Source organism: Epinephelus lanceolatus, chromosome 1 (assembly GCF_041903045.1).
Source record: "Epinephelus lanceolatus isolate andai-2023 chromosome 1, ASM4190304v1, whole genome shotgun sequence".
In the NCBI taxonomy this organism is placed as follows: Eukaryota; Metazoa; Chordata; class Actinopteri; order Perciformes; family Serranidae; genus Epinephelus; species Epinephelus lanceolatus.
Genome location: NC_135734.1, coordinates 41,847,010 through 41,866,599, shown reverse-complemented (window position 1 = coordinate 41,866,599; position 19,590 = coordinate 41,847,010).

Sequence of the window (19,590 nt, the reverse complement as noted above, 5' to 3'; positions counted from 1 at the left end):
GGACTTCTCAGTCTTGACTCAGGATTTGACTTTGGACTTAATTGCAAAGACTTGAGACTGGACTGGAGTTGTTTTACTTGATTTCTCTGCAGCTTTTGATATCCTGGATCATGATTTATTATTGGAAAAATTGAAATATTATGGTTTTTCTTCTGCTGCTTTATTATGGATGAATAGTTACCTCAGTGAAAGAAAACAAATAGTTTATTTTAATGGAAGTCAATCAGATATTAAACATGTGAAACAGGGAGTGCCTCAAGGAAGTTGCCTTGGACCTCTTCTGTACTCTATTTTTACAAATGACTTTCCTCTTGTATTAGAAAAAGCTCATATGTCAATGTATGCTGATGATTCAACCATTTATTTAGGAGAAACAACAATTGATGATTTAAATATAAATTTAAATCAGGAAATGAAATTGGTGTTGGATTGGATCAATAGTAATAAACTTGTCTTAAATGTGTCTAAAAAGACTAGTATGGTGATTGGAACAAACCATTCTTTGCGCTCAAGTCCAAATCTTGATCTTAATATAAACAATGTATTAATTAAATAGGTAAATGAAAGTAAATTGCTGGGAGTCATCATTGATCATAAATTATCATGGGACAAATACAGAGAGTAGTGATGAAAATGGGTAACATTCTGTCTGTGATCAGACGATGCACAAAATATTTAACACAACAAACTATCAAACAAATAATTCAAGCTTTAGTTCTTTCCCATTTAGATTATTGTTCTGTGGTTTGGTCCAATACATCATCAGGTAATATCAGAAAACTGCAACTGGTTCAGAACAAAGCAGCACGTGTGGCTCTTTCTTGTGGGTTTTGGACAAAGGTTACAAAGATGCATGAATGTCTGTCTTGGCTTGATGTAAAGAATAGACTACTGTACTTGTTGATGGTTTTCATGAGAAATATTATCACAACAAAGACGCCATTTATGTTTTACAAAAAGTTATCTTTTAGTTCAGAGACACATTGTTATTCTACGAGACATGCTGCTAGTGGCTGCTTTACTTTGTATAAATCCAATTCGTCTGTGCAGCGTACGGTAATGTATAGGGCAATGAAAGAGTGGAATTCACTCCCCAACTACATTACAAAATTGAAAAATGTTGATAATTTCAAAATCAAGCTTAGAGAATACTATTTATCAAGGAACTTTAGTAATTAACTTAATATTTTCTGAAGCACTTTTCACAAGACAAGATTTATTGTTTTAATTATTATTGTGTGGCAAGGGCATTCCTGTAATGTGACAACATTGGAGACGATGATTCAGTATGGAGCATGTATTGTACGTTTTTTGTTGTTGTTGTGTATTTGTTTATGTGTATTTTTCTTGTTATTGTTTTAGTGATGTTTACTGTATGTATGTTTTGTATTGTCATGGGAAGAATCATGAAGACCCCAGGAAGAATAGCTGCTGCTATGCAAAAGCTAATGGGGATCTTAATAAAACAAACAAACAAAACCTGTGCTAACTGTTAGTGTACAGTATACAGTCTCTCCTGCTCTGATCTTCATTAACAGCGCACTGTGAACCAGATCATGACCACATCATATACAAATTAATGCTATGAGACAAGACAAGTTATCAGGTTTTATCAGCAGCGACAATGTGTGAAACGAGTGGCTGGCAGAACTTATCTCGTCTGAATAACTGGCTCGTTATACCTCTCCAACCTTCCCAGGGGATTCAAGGCTTTAGACCTGTATACATCAATGAAGTATCAACAGTCTAGAGCAGTCTTGTTAAAATATAATTGGCTATTCTTGTAAGCTCTATTCATACATTGCCCGTACCGCCACAGCTCCAACTGCCCTCCCAGAAAGCCTGACACACTAACCTTTTCACAGTTGTCTCTAAATGGCAAAAGATCAAAAAATGGAAGGAGCCACTGAGCAATCTACCTCTGGGTCTGATTCTTATATATCCTTGTACCAGATAGATGCCTGTAGCCAATAAATCCCTCTTAGGCCATGATATATTCAGAACAGTTAAGACCTGGGGTGTAATATGTCTCTCTAAAAAAGAAACCAATGCACTAAGTGCTGTATTTAATTACCAGGAAACCACTGCAAACCCATTTCACTGTAACTGAAAATAAAGGTGATAGACCCAGTGGACCAGTATTGTTTGTAATGAATAACTGTCAAAGACCCACCTAAGGGGAATATTTGCGTTAATGGTTTTAGCAGTGCAAGTTCTCAATTTATTATGGCAAACAGTTTTTGATGTTTTGTTCCTTTTGTGTGACAGCACTTTGTAAATGGTGAGGAAAAAACGCTATTACAGGACTGTCAAGAATATGAAAATTCCAAGATCAGGCTAAATGGGGGACAACTCAAGACCAAGATCAGAGCTGCTGCTGCTCTCTGTATGCCCCCACATACACACACTCCCATTGACTGATTAATTGGTGCTGGTTAGTCCATCTGATGCTGATTTTGTTTCTGTTTTTCACCATTTTATCAATGCAGCTGTAGCTAGTATCTCACTACCTCTATCCTCATTCATATTTTAAGAAGCTACAAATTATATTCAGCCACAAAATCAGCCTGAAAAGCTGGAAATCAGAACAGAAGTACAGAGTGTTGTTGCATAGATGATACACTGTCTCATCTTGTTGCACTGGTGTGAAGCAGCAGGTTTTTAGAACATTGCAGAACGGCACATTGGAAGTAGTTGTGTGTTTCAACTTGTCTTCTCGCGAAATTTGGTCTGAACTGGGCTTAAGATTTAGGGGGGTTTACTGGCATCTAGTGGTGAAGAGTGCGCATTGCAACTAGCTGAAACTTCTCCCGGTTAGGATTCCTCTGGTGTTCATTGTTCAGGTTTTTTTTTTACTGTATTATCCACAGAGATCTCTTCACTGGCTCCTTGTTGCAGGTAGGATCCAGTTCAAAATCCTTATTCTTACAGAGCATCACACAGTCAGGCTCCTGCTTATGTGGCTGAACTACTTCCCCCATATTACTCAGCTTGCTGTCACAGGTCAAATGCACTAAATTTGTTGTCTGTCCCTCACACTCACCTTAAGACCTGTGGTGATTGAGTTTTTTGGGCTGTAGCACCTAAATTGGAATAAACTAGAATGTTCTGCCTGCACCTTTATGGTCTGCTGACTCTGTGGTTACTTTTAAAAGACACCTAAGGGCACACCTGTTTAGACAGTTATGTGTTGTGATTATCTCATTACGTATTGTGCAAATAGTTTTACATTTTTAACTACATGGCTCGGGTAGTCACTTTACCCTCTGTTTTACTCTTGTATGCTGTAGAAAGCCTTTGTCAAGCACTTTGTGGCCAATATCTGTGAAAAGCACTATATAAATAAATTTCACTTTACTAACTCTTCCTCTCCAGAACAGACCAGGGGTACTCTCAAAACCTCCTCATACAAAGAGTTGCTGGGAGTGATAACATTCTGAGAATTATGATGTTTTCTAAGAATTTCCCCTTAACATTAAGACTAGATTATGGAAAAGATAAAAGTCATTCACAAAGCAATGGTGCCCTTAAGAGAGCTCCTGAGGTGAAAAATTGTTCGGAATAGGGAGGAGGACTTTTAAGAGGCTTAAGAGTTTCTTAAGCAGAGAAGAAAATGCTAGAAACACAAACATGCGGCTGTACAGCCATATCTCCTTTCATACTATTTGATTACATTGTATGTCAAGCTATTGAAAAATCCCAATAAAAAGATTTGGGGAAAAAAAAAAAAAAAAAAAAGATCATGCAGGGATAATGTTTGTGGCCGATCTCATTAGGGGTACGCATGCATTTGCCACCCAGTGCAATAAGGCTATAACACCAGAAACAAAATTATAACAATACTAAGATATTTACAAAACTGGAAAAACAAAACAGCAGTGATGACTTGAGTTTGTCGCAGCCTTCCATCAGCAGAGTGATCACACAAACAATGACAGCACTTTCAGTCTCATATTGTGATGCAGTTCATTTCATTTCCACAGGGTGTCCACACCTCGAAGGCTCATAAAAGGGCGTGTCTGTGACAACCAATCACATCTGTTAAAAAATGCATCATACTTAGCAACAGGGTCAACCACACCTCCTCACTAAAGTAAAAGTTTCTTCTTTGCTCGGAGTTTAGGCTAAGTGAGGAACTCTCTGAAAGGAATACGGCCCCTGGTGATTAAAGTCGGCAAAAACATTGAATATAGCAGTTTCACATTACAAATCAATGTTTTTTCAATGCTGTTTGGCACGTCGTAAGCAGGCAGCTTGTGTACAACGTGCTATTGTGTGCTCACCTATTTTCTCATCTCTTTTCCGATCTTGACATTCAGGAGGTTTTTACCAGAAGCAAATTATCGGCAGAGGTCTCCTCCTCTCCAAAACAATCAGTCCCAGTGATTTAAAGTGGTTTAAAACACTGAAAAAGCAGTTTCGTGTTTCAAATTAATGTTTTTCCTACGCTGTTTGGTATGTCGGAGATGGGTGGGTTTCCCACCATGGGCAAATGTTTGCTCACATTTTACTTTGATAACCTGAGATCCAGCCTTTCAGAAGGTTTTTTTTGGGAGCCGCAGAGGTCTCCTCCTCCTCTCCAAAACAAATAGTGATTGTTAAAAACACTGAAAAGCAAATTCATGTTTTAACAGCTGATTTTAAACTAATGAAAACACAACTATTCTTATTTTCAGTTGATTATACACTAAATAAAATATAATATTATATTCTATTTCTGTCAATATATCCTCCTAGATCTTACACACTGGATCTCTCAATACACTCTTGTGTGAAAGGAGAATTCTTTTCACTGTATTACCAATTTGTACTATTCCATTTTTGAAATGTCTTTGTCTTGTCCATAGACTGTATATGAAGATGGACGACACGACAGCTCCTTAAGAGTGTAACTAGTAATTTGATGTTTAAAAAAAGGAGGACTGGGGTCATGATTGACAGGTGTTTGCCAATCGTTATGGTTGCAATCACTGGCACTGCTCATGATTGGTTGCACAGATGTATAGGCAAGAACTTGATACCTGCGGACATCTCTACTATACAGACTCTGGCTCCAAATGATGTCACCAGGGCAAGATGGCAGCAGCCATATCTAGGATATTTTGGCTTTATTTGCGCACAGTGGGGTTAAGTGGAGATGCGTTGTCCATCTTTATATACAACCTGTGGTCATGTCCTACAGTCATGTCTTGATTAAACTATACCAAATCAGTGCTCCCAGGATTTCTGTTTGTACTGCTCTGTTTGGTCCGTATCCGTGATCTGTCAGAAAACTTGCATGAATATGGACGACGTGAGCAGAAAGTACAGACAAAAGGTTCTGTCTGCGTCCATATGCATAACCAACATTAAGCATAAATGAGCAGTAAGCAAAACAGGCAATAAAAAGTTTATTTCTCTTGTGCTGTAATGCAAATGACAGCCCTTAAAGAAAGACTTAAGAATAGTACAAAATGTAGATCTACTGTATTGGTAAACACACTGAGTCATTCTCTTGAATATCCAACTAAGTAATGCTGATAGGAGAGAACATATCAGCGCACAGACAGTACGTTTACATGGACAGTTTAATTCCACTTTTAATCGGAATGAAAGGCCATTCTGATTAAAAGTGGTCATGTAAACGGTCATTCCAATTGAAAATTAAATCCGATTAAATGGGGTGGTTTATTCCGTTTCTCATTCCAAATGAAAGAATTTTGTGTGCATGTATACACTCATTCCTCTTTATGTTCATTCCGGTCTTTCTGCGCATGCTCGTTTCCTTGCACTTCTGGCGCAATGACGTATATAGCGCGCATAGCAACAGGCTGCATAGCAACAGGCTGAGATAGAGCAGTCGGACTCGTTGCACTCACCAGTTTCCATTCGCCAAAGCACGGTCTTCTATCTTCCTTCTTCGACCTTCTACCTCTCTTCTCCTCCTCAACAGATGAAGCATTAGCAGAACAAGGTTGTTGTCGTACTGCTGCTTCAAGAATATAAGCAAAACAAGCCTGAAAAAGGCACTAAGAACGGCGGCGTCAAGCATCTTGTTATCCGGAGCTAGGACTACAGTGTTTTCTTCCGGTAAACGTAAACGCGTAACATCCGCCCCGCCCCCTATCCAATCAGAAACCTTCCCTGCCCCAAACCTTGCACAGACATGAATAAAGGCGATTAAACTGATCTCCCGTGTAAACCCTCATTCGGAATTAATATGTAAACTACCTGGAAAGACTTTAATTCAGAATGATTTCATTCAGATTTATTTCATTCTGAATGAGAAGCCATCATGTAACCGTAGCCAGTGTCAGAGTTCTGCAGATACAATCCTTTAAAGTGTTTGTTGTGTCATACGAATCATTAACATCATCATTATAAATAGAAGTAGGGGAGGATAAACTGGAATAACAGTAAAGGTGAACAGGTACAGAAGCCCTTTTCCGTATCTGCTGTATATCAGTTGAAAAAGACAAGCTGACGACTGTTTCAAGAACACCCATACTGTAGTTTCAGTCAGGCTAAGAGAACATCAGCAGATTGTTCTTTTCTATTGTTGGATCATTATGACAGCTGTGGTCCCAGGCTGTTCGTGGCAAGGCTGACTGACAGGTTGGGTGCCGTGGAGCTGACAGGCTTAGCGCGTCCATTGGCAGATACAGATGTCACATGCACCACAGGTCCGTCTTGCAGCTGGGAATGGAGAACAGGACGGTCATCACCAGAGGGCTGGGGGGAGACACAGGACAGCCTTATGGAACAGATCCAGACTACTAGTGACTTTCTTTACATGAACACTTTTATTCTGAATATGACGATAGTCAGAATGTGATACCAGTCATGGTAACATCACATTCCTAGGCCTAATTCTGGATTTCTGGAATTAGGCCTTATTCTGAATGTGGCTTTTTGTGATTAAGACATGGGATATGCTGGTATTATTCAGGTTTTAGGAGCATTCTTTGGACACACAGCCTCTTGCCTGTTTACGCTCAGCTTTGTGTATTTTACACAAACTAACAGCTGTGCATGTTCACACTTCACAAGAACAAGGCTCAATAGGAAGAGCATGTTGTCCACTAATTGAAAGATCGGTGGTTCGAATCCTAGCTCCTCCAGTCTGCATGTCGAACCCCTGAACCCTAAAAGCCAAACCGTGACTGTGTCTGAATGTTTAACTGATGAGCAGGTGGCCACAGCTTAGGTAGCCTCAGCTAGCAGTATATTTATGTGTATGAATGGGTGAATGTGGCATGTAGTGTAAAAGCGCTTTGAATGGTTGGAAGGCTAGAGAGGCTCTATACAAATCCAAGTATTTACTAAAAGGTAGCTCAAAATACAGTTTACACTAAGCAGCAATCTGCAGGGCTGAAAAATGAGGCCAACAAGGAAGTGCCAAAAACTGCAGTTCCTCTAATGGCCACTTGAGGCTCGCTCCAGAAGCCTGTAAATCTCCATTGACTTGCATGTCAAAATGCCCAACTTTACAGCAGAAATACACGTTTACAGCCTGGTACAAAAATAAATTGGACCCTATAGCTGATTTCCCCCTTTATGACAATTTAATGGGAAGAATTTTTCTATAACTCAGCCTGTTTTATTAAGGCTTAAAGTTTTGCCGAAATGCCAGACTTGAGGCTTCAAAACAGTCCACAAACCAATGGGTGATGTCACAGTAGTTATGTACATTATTTTTACAGTCTATGAATCACACAGATTAAAATTAATTACTTCACTTTCATAGTTCACAATTTTAAACAAAGTTCAGTCTCAAAAAATGAACTGGTTTACGTCATGCCTTTTTTTTTCCCCGGATGCTTCAACTCTATGTGTCATTTCAAATTTGTTGCCAATGTGGCTGAAATTTCGACTTGGTTTTCAGACCACCTTCTGTCACAGTAGCTACGTACATTATTTTTTACAGTCTATGAAACATTTCTTAATAAAACCCCTTCAAATATCCATATAAAGTGGCTTCAGCAGTACCAGTAGCTGTGTTGTCTGAAGAACCATGAGCATTAGAACAGGAGGAAAACCCGTTTTTGACAGGGAACAGACTTTGATACAGCACTGGCGTTGAGTCAGCATGCTGAGATCCATAAATCCTATGTTGCCGTTTAACGAGCATTGTTAACTATAAAGAGAATCAATGGCACTGACATTCAAGTTCATAAGTTGCAAACTGATGAATTCAGTTCAGCAACATTATGAGCATGTTCAATGAATACTGTCTGTTTAATGTTAAAGCCTGGCTGCATGTCAACAAGAATATTAGTGGAATATTCATTGTCATTAGCTATGTAAACAACTTAGTAGGAATATTATCTTTTTCTGAATGAGGGCAAAAATATATATATTTTTTGCATGTAAACATAGTCATTGACTTGAAAAGCAGAACACTCATGACTTTCTAAATCACCAAGTGGTCTATAATTCAGTTATACACAACTGGCATTCTGCTGTAAATCATTTCACATATGTATGTTACATGATAAACAACCCCACGCCACTTGGGTTTTGTGTACATGTTCTAACATGCCATCATAGCAACTACATGTCAATGCTGCAGATGTTTAGAGACCTTGATTAAAACCAAGAATGGGCCACCAATTATCAGGCGTGTAATGGAGAAGTTGTAAAAGCTGTCTCACTGAAGCTGACTCGTGCGACCTAATTAGATGTGACAAAGTTCAGCATCTCTTGGGGGTAGGATTAAGAACACATTGTGGAATGCAGACCGTTTGGACAAAATCGATTATGACACTAATCCTTGATGAATAATGAATACGTCATTTACCAAGAACGCTGCAGGGGGAAGCCCATTGTGTGATGATAAAACGATGCTTGGAGAGGTAAGCTGGAATACACCATTTACTAATACATGGTGGTAATGAGAGAGGCCTTCTCTATGATGATAATGTGCAGTGCCCTGAGGCACCTGCTTAAGACCTTTTCAACCCATGGGTGAAAAGGCCAATCCAGAAAACCCATTTAACTAAGACAGTTGAATCTGTGTGAAATACCTGATGCGAAACACTCAGTGACACAGGTAAGTTACCCGCTCCTCTGGGAGGATATAAACTCACTTCCCTCAAGCTGCGGCGCTTAAATAATTTAACACATAAAAGACTACGTGAGGGATGTGTTGACTGAAAATCAATTGGATGTCCACAGCCTCATATGTCTCTTTCGCAGCGTTGGCACCAGCACTTCTTTAAAAGGTGCAATAGGTTTTCCCTGCAGGGGCTCTACTCAGAAAGCATTTCAGGAAATCCAGTGCATAACAACAGAATACTTCCCTCGAAATCTGAAAACATTTCAGGGACACCACAACATCACTGAAGCTATGTCTTTCTGTTACGCCAATCATTAAAGTTTTATCCTTGACGGTGGAAAAGTCGACAAAGACACTACTGTGTGTCTAACGATGACACCGCAGTGCATGTTTCCAACAAGAATTCAAATTTCACAAAGTGAGCCCTAAACTTTTGTTTTGTACAGTGTTGGGTAATCCTGCAGGATTGTAGTTATGGAATGGGAATTTGTTTGTGACTATGCTATTTTGGAACTGTACAATCCCTTCAGACTTCCACAACAGGCTCATTATAATCCTAAAAGTCATAGAGGCTTTGCAGTTGGGACACAAAACTCCAAGCAAGTAGCCTCACATTCAGAACTCTGAGATAGTGATGAGGCACAGGTTTCTGACAGAGGGGCTGTCTGTCCCAACGAACACATGAAAAATATTCTCATTATTGCACAGGAATATTTCAATCTGTCTTATGCTCAGAGTACTCACGTACTCAGCACTAGGTTGCACTGGGGACAATCCTGTTAGTCCAAAAAATGTCCATTTGGACTGATATTCTATGTCTCCGACAGCCCGTTATCCCAAAAATAAAGCCCTGTTTCTCCCAAAATACACACTCCCTGCAGTTATTCAACTCAATGTTAGCTTTGTATGTTTCTGTACACCATGGAAACCTTTCATTCGTCAACAATGCTGTGGTGAATGTACGGTTAGGTTTAGGCACAGAAATTGCTTGGTCATGGTTTGTAAAAAAACATGCTTTGGCTTAACACACCCATGTTTGGTTCTAGTGCCTTTTACACTTGAAATAGAAATGCCTGAAATATTACAGACAGTACATATAAAATAGCACATATCCTCTGTGCCACATTGGTGAGCAAATATGTAAGATTTGATAATGTTCCAATTAACAACTATTAATTACTACTACAGTTTGCCATCATTGGCTGTCATTATGTTATTGTTATAACCTTCCAACTTCATCTGCCCAATAGCAGGGTACTGTCATAATACCCTATGTTGTAGTTGGTGGTTTCATCACCTGTTGTATGGTTGTATTACCCAATGCTTTGTTCTAGTTTATGTAGCTGTTTGTAGCTGTTTGGTGATCATTGGCTATTTTTTAGCCATTTGACAGAATAGTGCTTTTCACTGATTGGCCACAGGAAGTGAGATCAGCATTTTCTGCAACTATATTTTGGTTAGTGTGGCTATTACACCACAGAAGCTCAGATGAATCTTGCGTTTCCATGGTGCAACCACACATCGATGCAGCTCTACTATCAAACAAACTTCAGATTATCATTGACAGCTATAAGCTGTAAACTCAGGGGTAGGCAACCTGCGGCTTTTTAACATCTCATCGACCAAATTCTGCTTCATACATCTACTACATTAGGCCTTCTCCAAAATTTTGGTGAACCTAAAAAGTGGTGGCTAGTTAGTGGTGGTCACTGGGCTACCTATTGATTCCAAATCCAAAAAAGGTCTCAGAGGAAAACAGAGAACTTGGTGAGTGGACAGATTTCTTCGCTTCCACCACCAATGCTGCAACATTTAGGTACCAAATAATCATAAATAACCCACTACAGAGGAGCCACTTTGAGCTAAAACATATTAATGAATGCTTATTTAGAATTTTTAAAACCTCATAGACTGTGTTTCCTTTGTTATAAACTACAAATGTGAATTGCGGCTGCATACAAATTAAAAAAATAAAAAAATAAATTAGGCCAAAAATGGCTCTTATGATAGTAAAGGCTGCTGGCCCCTGGTATCGCTGATGCAACAGGCTTTAGATCTTTTAAGTAATAGTAAGAATACCACAGTATAGAAATACTTAAATTTTACTTAAAGGTCTAATGTGTAGGACTTAGGGCCATCGCTTGGCAGAAACGGTATATGACATTCATAACTGTTTTATTTAATTTATAATCACCTGAAAATAAGAATCACTGTGTTTTTGTTACCTTTGAATGGGCCTTTTTTTTTTTTTTTTTTTTAAAGATATTTTTTGGGCATTTTTTGCCTTTAATGGACAGGACAGTTAAGTGTGAAAGGGGGAGAGAGAGAGGGGATAACATGAAGCAAAGGGCCACAGGCTGGACTCGAACCCGGGCCGCTGCGGCAACAGCCTTGTACATGGGGACTCTAAGTAGGGCCATTGGTGTTTTCGCGTTTCTGCGTTGGCCGCCATAGTTCTCCTACATGCTTTGCACACAGGAGAAGTTTCAGTTCTGCAATTTCACCTCTAGATGTCGCTAAATTCTACACACTAGACCTTTTTAAGTAAGAGTACACAGTGTAGATAGAAGTACCAAAAGAAAAAAAAAAACTCATTTTCCAGAATGGCCCATTTCAGAATAATGTATATTATGTTTCTGGATAGTAATTACTGAGTCATTAACATGTACATGATTGTGTTGCTCTAGCTGGTGAAGGAAAGTAGGAGTATAAAGTAGCATTTGTTCAGTCTCTACAAAAACCATAATGAATGTGCATGAGTATGTCTTCATGTACAAAAGATGGACACCTAACATTCTGGTTTCACATTCAAAATGGGATCATCTTCGTCCTTGCTTTGTCATAAGATTTTACCACCTAAAAACCACTTAGAGAGACCAATTAGTAGGAAGCCTCTCTGTGTTTGGCCATTAGACCAAGAATCAGACCTGCTTTGTGCTATTTCTGGGAAACTGACATGGAATAATGACACGGAAATACTGTAGGCTCTCCTGTTTGTGTATCCCCCTCTCTCCTCCTACACTCAACTCAGAAGATTCATGGATACAGCAGCTTTTGCTAGATCACTCACTTTGTAATAGCGCCAGAGCTGAACTTCTGATTTATGAACAGTCAAGGGTCTACAAGAGGCCATTAACTATGAGGAACATGAAGGAGTGAGATGTATATAAATTGAGTTAAAATTCTAGATGATAACTCTCCGTAATATCTGGGTTTTCCTGGCATGAGAAATATTCAAGGCTTGAAGGAATCTAAATTGCAGAGTATATTATACAAAAGTCATAATTTTATACGACGTGTAAAATGTAACCTACATGCAATGTAGTCATAGTGTATTGATGGTAACAACATAATTCAGACAGTCAGTCATAGAGCATTCAGTATGTTAATGTATTGTATGTGCACTGATTATATGAATGTGTGTTTCAGAGGGAGAGTATGCAAATCAGGCTTATGCATGAGTATTTGTGTGCGGTACAGTCTGTGAGTGTTTATGAAATACAGCCAGGCTCAACTTCAGTTTGTTGATTTTGATTCAATTCCATGAGTTTGGACAGAGACATTTCTCAAAGCATAATACTGTTTTGCAAAGACACCAAACTCAGTGAGGCATACTTTCAGGGCCTTGGAAGTTCCACAACGTCAAAGCGCTGATCCAAGCACTTCCATCTCAACAATGGTTGTAGTAATTTAAATGATTTGACAGGTACATCTTCTCTCTTGACAGAGGCAGGCTATTACAAAGAGTCTGTGATTCACATATGGGCTGAGTTGAGACAGCTTTAGCAGGTACAGAAGCACACAATCCTTTTCATTTTGGTTTATTCCCCTGAATCTGCAATTGAAGCCACAATGTAAATTCAGCACATGTGAGAGGACACACAGACAATACACAACAGATGCCTGAATAAATTCACAACTTCCTGGCTTGGCCAGCTGCTTAATGAAAATACCATGTTGGCCAAAGGATTCACATACCATATTGTAGTTGTGGGGTGAAAAGCTGGCATCTTAAATGTGTAAAGCGGCAAAAAAATATTGCAGCTCCTGCTAACACCACCAGAAGGCACTGTCTCTTTTGTGTTAACCCTGACTGCAAGATTGGGAACAGCAGAAAGTTAGACAGCCAAAACACGGAGCCATTTTGTTTCCCACAGCAACACTGCTGCTCTCATTCGCTCAAGATGAAACGTGCAACATTTCCTAAGATAAATATCACCATATAAAATATGTGCTTTTGCCCAAAAACATGAAATATATTAAAAACTGATGTGTACAAACCAGCCCGTTCTTATTCCCAGGTCGTCCAATACAATTGCTTAGTCATGTAGTTCGGCATGTGATACTGACACCTTTGGCGTCTATGAGTGGGCTTTCAAGTAACTCCAATGTAAACCCATCTGCAGCAGTATTTGATGGTCAGACCAAACACATTCTCACTCCGACCTCATCACATATTAATGTTTGGTCATCATCCAGATGTGACATGGAAGGTACCCTGGGTGTGTGGTTGTTGACGCTCTGGTACGCCATGTCAAGTTCAGCCTGTTAAATGCATTGTCTTATTTCAAAATTAATTTCCGTTTTCACAGGCTATTTGCCGTTTACATACAGTCTCTTTCAAAATAAATGCACTACGTCAGTACAACAACGCGACTTGGTGTTTTTTGAACTCCAACAACTAACGCATGTGATTAGGTTTAGGAAAATAGAATGAAGGTCAATGTTTGTTGGACCCACCCTATCACCTGCCCTACTTGGACTTTTGTCGCCTTTACTTTCGTTCTTGTCCCGCCGCGTTTCCCCAACGCCAATGAGCGTTGTTAAACTATAACAGTGACCGGCCACGTATCATGCCGATGTTAAAGGACGGCTGCCCAAGTGCTGGATTTCAATGACTTTAGAGTGAGACCTGGTTGTCAGACCAGCTGACAGGGGTGATGGAGCGGACTTTCACCCAGGACACAGCTGTTCGTGTCCCATGTGAAACCAAAAATCAGTGCTGTTTTTATGTAACTTATGTCTGTCCCTGACATACTGACGTGATTTAGATGACATATTTATGTCATGTTACATACTGATTTTAACCCAAAACATGACGTTTTCTCCAAATCTAATCACAACCTTTCTGATTACTTTAACCACCCAGGAGACAGCTGTGTGTCACATACAGATGTTAAAGGGTGTATTGAAATGCCAAAGGCTCCTTTGGTATCCCTATCATACACCAAAAGCATGAGAAAGTGTCAGTATTTGAGGGCCTGGGAATGTTGACAACCTCAGTATCATGTGGTGCTAATTGTCAAGTCTTATTGAAAGCCTGTGGTAATGGATTTGAGCTTACTTTAACTAGCATGACTCCAGAGGTTTCAAATTCCTATCAACATCACCAGCATTAAATGGAAACATTACATGCTAAAACATTTACATAAACATACTACCATGGAATGGTAGTATGAGGACAAGACAAACCTTTTGACCAACTTGAGACCATCACAATTGAGTGGCAGGCATGTCTAAATAATGGGCCAAGCACGGTCAGGCTGTTGGAAAGCTACCAAATACTCTGATGAAGGATTCTCAAGGACAAGTGACACACGTCTGGGGAGCCTATTTGTTTCAGATGCAAAGTAGAAGGACATATTGCAAGTTAGTGTGAAAAGAAGTGAGAGGGCCAGTTTGTTACCAGTGCTTTGCCTATTCAGGTGGTTCCATAGTGGTAAAAAAAAATCACTATCAAAGGTGAAAGTGAAAGTTCAAGCAACCCATGAGAGATTTCTCTTTTACTGGGCAGCCATTGATCGTCAGAAGGATGGAGCTGAGAAGATTGGAGGTAATGCCAATACTGTATTGGATACTGAGAACCAGGATAGCACTTGTGGTTAACTGCATGTACTTGACTATGTGTTTCTTGTGGTCAAGGATCAAGCCCAGAAAAGCTGTGATAATTTCAGGGGAGAATAGGATCCAGAATAGCAGCCTCTGGAGAAAACTTGGCGAAGAGATACTCAGTTTGGAGAGTAGGACCAAGCATATAAAAAAGATGACTTCAGATAAAATAGCAGGTATATCTAAATGCATGTGCCATCAGCTTCAGTTGCTACACTAAAACTCAAAAGAAACTCTTAGATGATCAGGTTTTGAGGCTACGAGAGCCCATCGTCACATTATTTCCTAGTGATGTCCTTGTGGTTCACAATGAATTTCCACATAGTCGATTAGATGACTTACTGAGAGGGTATGTTGAAGAGACGATCTTCAAGCACATCTCTCAACTATGAGGTTTCTTGAAGCTAAGCAGTGAAACTGATGTACTCTTGGCTCATTATGCAGATACAGTAGCTTTCAAGAGAAAAGAATTGAGAATACGGTAGATAAGGTTAGATATGATGTGGAGTCGACAATGACTCAATCACTCAGCCTTACTTACCAACACCTCCCACGCAGTACAATAAAGTTAGCACATCGTCTTAAGAAATAGTGTTATCAAAGAGCATGTGTCAAGGACTGTATTAGTGAGGCAGACAACAGCTTAAGGCAACATCTGGAGACCTTGTATGGCATCAGGCAGTCTTGCAGAGACTTCAGAGGACATTGGAAGGTCAAGGTTGAAAAACATCAGTCTGAAGTATGAGTCATTGATCCTGATCGCAGTTGAGGACACAAGTACAAACCTAGATTGCTGCAATGAATCATTGGCTTGTGTCAGCCACCCGTTAAATACTGGTGCTGTTTTTTTTAGATTTTGCAGATCCTGGAGAGATTCCTCCAGGGTTTCTGTCAGCTGTTAGATCTCTTACATGATGTGGTCAAAGCATGCATCAAGCCATAAAAACTGCCAAATCCAAAGACCTATTTTATTGCATATGGAAATCTGAATGCTAGGAATGTTTTGACCAATGGAAACAGAAAGTGCTTTGCTACTGAACAAAACTGATTTGTCTCGTCCATTACTGCAGAGACATATGACAGCAGCTTAGATTTAGATGCTGTTCTCTAACAGCTGTGAAGGGGCAAGAAAAATAGCCTGGGAACTGGAGCGCCTTGCTTTCTCAAGTGGAGTGTCTTAGAAAAGTTCCAGAGGATACCTGAACTGGCATAATAGACCACATCCCCTAGGTCATCTTAGCTAAGAGCATCTGAACATCAGTAGGTTGCCCAGCTAGCTGCATTTGATATTGATGTGTTGTATTGCCCAGGGCAAAGTAACACTGGGGCTGACACTGTATCTAAGCAGCTGTTAGCAGTTGGAGCCTCAGTCAGATGGGAATCACTAGGGGTTTGATGGATATATATCCATTTGTAAGTCATCAGGGAGGAAATGGCAACATGGCAATGGCAATCGGTACAAATTCAGTGCGTTTAGGCACCAAGTAGATAGATCTGTGTGAAGTTTTTGGTATCAGAATTAAAAGGCCTACCGATAAGATGGAAACAATTTTAGGTCAGTCTGTCATTTTTGCACTCAAAGACTGGCCAAGAATTAGGATTATTTATGGAGTACTATGCCATATCATTATGTGTGTGCATGACAGTGACAGTGGCTCCTATTTCCAGCCTGTTTGCAGAAAGCATTTGATCACTGGTTGCATTGACCAGTAGAGCAAATACAGAGCTCATTGAGACAGAAGTATTTTTGGGTTGGAACTTGTGAAGATATGGAGCACTGCCAGAGGTGTTTGCTCACCAAGATGCCCCATCTCAGAAATCATTTTGTTCAAGCCTGTCTCAGATGGTTGCAAAAATGTTGAAACATTCAATGTTTAAAACAGCACTTCCAGAACTTAACTTAGGTGTTCCCAATGTGTTACCAGTTGGCTGTTGCCAAAGCCCTCCTTTAGCAATATTTGTTTGTACTGAGGACGTCACATTCAGTCACTCTCAAGGTGACGGAACAGTCAAAAATGTTAAAGATTCAGTGGGATGCTCCATAACCTCTTAAACACTCTAACACCAGAAATGAAACGTGTTGACCTGAGTACTGGCCAGTGGTTTATGCAGTAACACCTCTTACTTCTACAAGAAATTCATCATGTGTCCTACATTGGAAGTACAACTAAATCCCTCTGATTAGACCACAAAAAAATGTTGGATAAGAAACATGATTGGTTGGTGATACATTGAAAACATGTAAATTAGCCTTATACAAGGGCATAGTCTGGCTCACTAGTTGACTATGGGTTTAAGCCATTTTAATCCCAGTGCTTGTCTCCTAAAGTGCAAACGTTTCACCAAAACAATTTCCTCCTGAAATTTTTTTGCAAAGGCACCATCACTGCACTGCGCTTAGCGCTGCCCAAGACAATTGTGATTGGTTAAATGAAATACAAACAAATGATAGTGTTTTTTCCCATAGTGTGGAATTAGAATGGTTCAGTCAGACTTTTTTGCAGATGGTACAATGTGAGATACGTCTAGATATGTGAGACTTACAGGGTAAGACAATATGCTGAAAAAATATAAGAGATTTTAACATGAAAAATATGCTGTCCTACTGCAACCCTGTCTCCTGGAAGATACGCTAACATGGTACGAGTTTGGAACGACAGTTGGCTGATGTTCAGACAGAATTGTCAACTCGTTACACTGTGTTTCTATCTTCATTCTGACAGTGCGTCCATTCGATTTCCATGGGGGAGTGGGATTTGATTATTCCCCACCAATCACAAGAGAACATTTCAGCCTAAATCTAATGGGATTATAGGTCCACACTGATGTGTGGCCATGCCAACATAATGGTTTTCGCAGGGTTGTAAGAGTGGAGTAAAATGGCATAAAACAACCTACAATGCCAGCATGGAAAGATAACTGAACAGATCTATCAGGCACAGGCCCAGGGGCCTAAAGTTTATGGGGCAGCCCCCTGGCCCTCACCTGCAACATGTAATTAAAATTAACAAGTTCTGACCAGGAAGAGATTCAAAAATAGAGGTGAAGGAACTGCAGAGAGACAGAAAACCACAAAAGATGTATTACCACTACAAAGAGATGCAAAATGACACCAAAAGAGGCTATACAACTTTAAAGTATGTGTGTCTTGCTCCTATGTCAATGATCTGGTTCATAGTTTCAGCTCTAAAGCTATGAATATTATGGACAATATTGCCCCCATGAAGGTCAAAGTTGTCTCTGGTAAGAAAAAAACACCATGGAGGAACGCCACACAGGTAAAAGTTCAAAAAAGAGAATGCAGAAAAGCAGAACGCAGGTGGCGAAAAACCAAACTCCAGGTTCATTATGACATCTATAAGGAAAGTCTGCACATCTATAGCTTGGAGCTAAAAAGGGCGCGGCAGTCCTTTTTCTCTGAGATTATCAACAAAAATAACAACAATGTACAGACTTTATTTACTGTTGTTGACAGACTGACAAACCCATCAGCGTCAGTCCCTCCTGAACTGCTATCAACCAAGGCATGCAATGACTTTGCTTCTTTTTTCACAGACAAGATTTCAAAGATAAGACAGACAGTCTGTAACTCCAACACAGTGGCTATTTCACCTGTGCCTCATAAGACCACTCCAGTTAATTTGGCACTTTTTCACCCATTAAATTATGCTACTTTGACAGACATAGTTAGAAACCTTAGGTCCACTACCTGCTGCCTTGACACTCTGCCTACAAGCTTTTTTAAAGCCACAGTGTGTAGGAATTTCTCCCATCTAATGTTGAAATCATATATTGCATTCAAACAGATGGCGCACTCTAGTGCCTCACTGTTTCAAACACATATTGCAACAACAGCAGCCGCTGTGTACCAAAAAGCTATGATAACACTGATGAAACCATGTCATCCGATACTACATGGAGTATTCATTCAGGCTCCTACACAGACACACGCGATGCGAGTTGACAAACCCCCTCCTCACCATGCTGGCTGTGTTTACAACGTAGGACTGTTGGGGTGGATGTAAATTGAAACAAACCAATCACGTCTTGTCCTTTGACAACTGACAAGTGGCTCAACCTCACACACCTCATCCCTCTCCTTGCATTACTGCACCGCTAACAGCTGTTAGTGGCCAGCGGCACTATTGCTGCATAACAAAGTCCCACTCTTTGAGCATAATGCAGGATCATGTATTATGCAGCATCACGGGAGACGGAATCCTCGTCGCCAAGAAAGTGCAAAAGGGAATCAAAAAGGCAGCGTGACCGGCGAATTAAAAAAACAAGGGTCAGCATTGGGGTTGCCTTTCCCAGGTGGAGAGAGCTGCTGAAGGAGAAAGGTAAAACAATCACAGGCCAGCGCTAACAGTGGCTAACAGCGGCTAGCGGCTAACAGCTAACAGCGGCACAGTGATGCGAGGAGAGGGATGAGGCTGTTAGCGACTGGCCGCTAACAGCGGCTAACAGCCAACAGCGGCGCTGGCCTGTGATTGCATTACCATTCTCCCTCAGCAGCTCTCTCTACTTGGGAAAGGCTACCCCGATGTGGGCCTTTGTTTTTTTTAATTCGCCAGTCATGCTGCCTTTTCTATTCCCTTTTGCGCTTTCTTGGCGACAAGGATTCCGTCTCCCATGATTCTGCATATGCATGATCCTGCATTATG